This window comes from Schistocerca serialis, chromosome 2, assembly GCF_023864345.2.
Source record: "Schistocerca serialis cubense isolate TAMUIC-IGC-003099 chromosome 2, iqSchSeri2.2, whole genome shotgun sequence".
In the NCBI taxonomy this organism is placed as follows: Eukaryota; Metazoa; Arthropoda; class Insecta; order Orthoptera; family Acrididae; genus Schistocerca; species Schistocerca serialis.
The window spans coordinates 1,019,770,320-1,019,775,082 of NC_064639.1; positions in this window are offsets into that span (position 1 = coordinate 1,019,770,320).

The following is a 4,763-nucleotide window of genomic DNA, read 5'->3' on the forward strand; positions in this document are numbered from 1 at the left end:
AATTCTCTTTAACTTTCGATAAATGCAAGGTAATGCATGTAACAAAGAGAATTAACACAACACTATCCGATAATAATATTAGTCGTGAACATTTCGAGGACATCACATTGTTTACATACGTAGGTAGAATATCAAAAAGCGATATGAAATTGGGCCAACAAGCATATATAGTTTTGGGGAAGCTGAATGTAAGGCTTAGATGTGTTGGTAGGGAAATGGATAACTAGGGCATCTGTATCCCGAGACTCTTAAAACTCAACCTGACCCTAACTAACAGTTTCACGAAATTTTATACACTCAGAGAACTGATACCTAAATGAAACTTACATCCTTTGTGATATACGCAGGTAAGGGAGTCTGTTTACTATAAAAATATACATGGCTACCAACAACATTCTACACACATGAAAAAAAGTTTTCCATCACTATCACCCCGGTTTCCAGAACTCCCGAAAATAGACGTTGACTGTGGATATTGTATCACAGACACAGGCCCTTTTAACTGTTCAGAGATGTCACTAAACCCGCCCAAATACGTAAACAACCATGCATGAGCAGCGCCTATTAGATGGGGGGAGGGAGGTGCGGGGTCCGACAGCCGATCCCGATCAGTTCTAGTCATTCCACCAGGCAGGAGGTACACAACTTGTGTTATCTGTAGTTCAGCCATGACTAGACGGTCAAAACCGCTGTTGGATCGCGTCCGCATTGTTATTTTGTGCCAGGAAGGGCTCTCAACAAGGGAAGTGTCCAGGCGTCTCGGAGTGAACCAAAGTGATGTTGTTCGGACATGGAGGCGATATCGAGAGACACGAACTTTCGATGACATGCCTCATCCAGTCCGCCCAAGGGCTGCTACAGCGGTGAATGACCGATACCTACGGATTATGACTCGGAGGAACCCTGACAGCAACGCCACCACGTTAAATAATGTTTTTTTGCGCAGCCACAGGACGTCGTGTGACGACTCAATCTATGCACAATAGGTTGCATGATGCCCAACTTCACTCCCGACGTCCCTGGCGAGGTCCAACTTTGCAACCATGACACCATGCAGCGCGGTACAGATGGGCTCCACAATGTCGCATATGCCTTCAACCAGACGATCGTCGGAGACTTGTTTCGAGGCAAACCGGTCAGGCTGAACGCCTTAGTCACAATGTCGAGAGAGAGCGGCAAGGTGGAGGTTCCCTGGTGTTTTGGGGTGACATTATGTGAGGCCGATGTACGCCGCTGGTGGTCATGGAAGGCGCCGTAGGGCTGTACGATACGTGAATGCCTTCCTCTGGCCGATAGTGCAACCATACCGGCAGCATATTCACGAGACATTCGTCTTCATAAACCACAATTCGCGCCCCCGTCGTGCACAACTTGTGAATGACTTCCTTCAGGATAACAACATCGCTCGACTAGAGTGGCCAGCTTATTCTCCGGACATGAACCCCATCGAACATGCCTGGAATAGATTGTAAAAGGCTGTTAAAGGACCATGTGACCTACCACTCTGAGAGATCTACGCCGAATCACCATTGAGGAATGGAACAATCTGGACCAACAGTGCCTTGATGAACTTGTGGATAGTGTGCCACGACGGATACAGACATGCAGCAACGCAAGAGAACATGCTACTGGGTATTAGAGGTACCAGTGTGTACAGAAATCTGAAGCACCACCTCTGACGGTCTCGCATGCAATGTGTGGTTTTCATGAGCAATAAAAAGGGCGGAAATGATGTCTATGTTGACCTCTATTCCAATTCTCTGTACAGGTTCCGGAACTCTCGGAATCGAGGTGATACAAACCTTTTCTTGATGTGTGTATTTAGATAGTTTTATATAATCTTTGTTTATCGTCATTAGTACTATCATTATTGGATATAAGGTACCCTTGCCATGAAAATAATTCTATTACATATAGAACCACCTTTGTGACACCACCAGTAAGTTTTCTTTATGGAAACCTCAAAGTATCCTGTTGTCCAATGTTTTCAGCAATATCAGAAGAAAGAACATACAGTAAGTGGTGCTGGTAAACAGGTGCAAAGAATGGCGAAGAGTCTGCTACGCCCTTCTTCTTCTCTCTGTATCAGTCCGCAGAGCTATTCACGGCATTGCAATAGCTACAGTATGTTAGCCAAACAAACAGAAAGTCTGTTTTTAGTTCCCAGTCCAACTTGTAAAATTCTATTTGCGTTGGAAGACTTCTGTTAATAAACTGAATAGTTCACTTCTTTAATACCAAATCCACAATATGTCTGCCATGACAGTGGGTGTTTTTCAGAGTTACATTTCCTTTTTGGAGATTATTTCAACAAGTTTTCCACACACAAGAAGTCACAGTTTGTTATTACAGTGATAAGAAAGGGATATTTTTCTTGACCTGGTAGCAATATAATAATACCAATCATCGGAACAAAATATCTGTTGAGCCTCGCTGCAACTCTCCGCCGAAGGAAAATCACCATCACTGGAGAGATATGAATGGTTACTTGGCCTATAATTTTAATGTTATTCTTTTTACATAAAACTAGTTTCAGGACTCTCATGGCCATTTTCCATGCTCTGGACCGGTACCACTGTACATTACAACATGTTTTACATGCTACACTCTTTGTTCGATGTGTTTCTACGAACAGATGCGAATTTCTTGGGAGTCTCGAAATCCATCCACTTCATCCCAGCATTACATGAATCCTGATTTTCATGACGGCTCGTGGTAGCTCAAATAGTAAACACATCAGTTATGTTTTCAATAAGCTACGTGGCATGTCAGTCCCGGAAAGGATATAAAATTTTCTAAATTAATGGAACAGGCGTAGCGGTAGCTAACAGAAACTGACTTTTTGATGTCGACGTTCATTGACTCCACAGCTATTTCAGCCTTCCTTAGTTACAGTTCGTGGTCCTGCTGAAGCTTCACTTTTTCTTGTTCATCTGTTAAGTGCTTGTGTTTGTTAGCAGAAGTATGACAATGTGCTAAAGTGTCCTTGTGAGTAATATGAAAACGCAGATCGAACTCGTGTTATGTAACAGGCTCTCTCGCTTGGCTTTTGTGTTCTTTGTACAAATTACAGAGAGTACAGTATTCTAAACTTCTGGGAAACATCATCTGTTTGGGTTATGGGGTTGAGAAGAGGGATTGGATGCTATACGATCGCATACTATTACTATTATTTCTTCTGGAGTTTTGATATCAAGAACTTTCTCACCTCCATTATCTTCACCTCGAGGCTACCCAAGTTTGGCTTCTTTATGACTGTAGTCAGTCTATCATTAGAGAAAAAGAATGTTTCCAATTTCCTACATACTATTTCACTTCTTGCGTTAGAGTTCACACAAGAAATGTTACTTGCAGTTTTCTTATTATTACTGACGTTTGTTGTTCGAGGACGCTAAGGCGCTTTCAGGTTTACCTGAGCACAGGACAATGCATTTTCCGCAAAGAAATACCCTACAGGAACACCCCATTTTCTATAAATATTCAACTACATTTCCTCGTGATGCGCCGCGCGGAGTGGCCGGGCGGTTAGAGGCGTAATGTCTCTGATTGCGCGTCCCCTCCCGCCGGAGGTTCGAGTCCTCCCTCGGGCGTGGGTGTGTGTGTTGTTCTTAGCATAAGTTAATTTAAATAGTGTGTAAGTCTAGGGACTGATGACCTCAGCAGTTTGGTCCCTTAGGATTTCACACACAATTTCATTATTTTTATCATTATCCTTGTGATGTCTCTGAAATGTTAGGAAAACATGTTCTGCATCTGCAGATTTCATGCATTGTTCGACCCATTATCTTCCCAAGTAATTGGTTCATCCTGTGTCGTCTTTATCACCTAGAGCAGGTGATGAAGCACACTGAACATAATTCAAACAACTAAAAAAGCACATTCCTATTACTAGGACCATCAGAAGATCGGCCGTTCACAGCGAATTGAGAACATTCAGAACAATAGTAGGCATAGTGGAGTTACTCCCAAGTACAGCACTTCAACTAACAGTAGACTGAAGTCTCTACTTAGGAGAAACTTGTACTGGTAGTTATATGGTTGTTTCGCGAGTCAGCAATTACACTATTTGTGCCGTTAAAAGAATTTCACTAGATGAACACCATGTCGACACCACCAAGAAAATGTGGCGTTACACCACTTGGTATGTAACTGGGAAAATCTGCGAAAGTGTAACAGAGAACAGAGATGTTTGCGAAATCATTTGAACAAAGGTGACGTTGCACTATAAAGTCGATATTCAAGGAAGAGTGTGCTACTGTTCTGCTGCGACCATCGTATATCTCATGTGGAGATCATGAGAATAAGTTAGGCATATTTGGGAGCAGCCGTTTTCTTCTCGCTCAGTAAGTATGAGGAACAGGACAAAAGAAGAAAAAGAAAAAAAACACTAATATTATCACGAAGTCCTCTCCGTCACTCACTGTTCAGTGGTTTGCGAAGTACATATGTAGATGTAAGATGTAGCAGACGTGTAGGGTGTCCGCTCACAACTTTGCCTCTGGCGTTTCGTAACTGCGGGCCGCGTGTTCCTTTCCAAGAGCTGCACACGACAGCGCGCTCGCCTGTCACGTGCAGAGACGACATTTTTGTACCTACGACTCAGCCAAGGGAGCTAAAGATGATCACTCGGTTGGGCACAAGGACAGGGAGGCGCAGAGAAACAGAAAAATTTGAAGTTGGTATTGGTAGCCCTTTAGATGTCCAATAAGTCGGGGCAAACGCCAGACTGACGAGTAGTAACGGACATTTAGTTGCAATGAAGC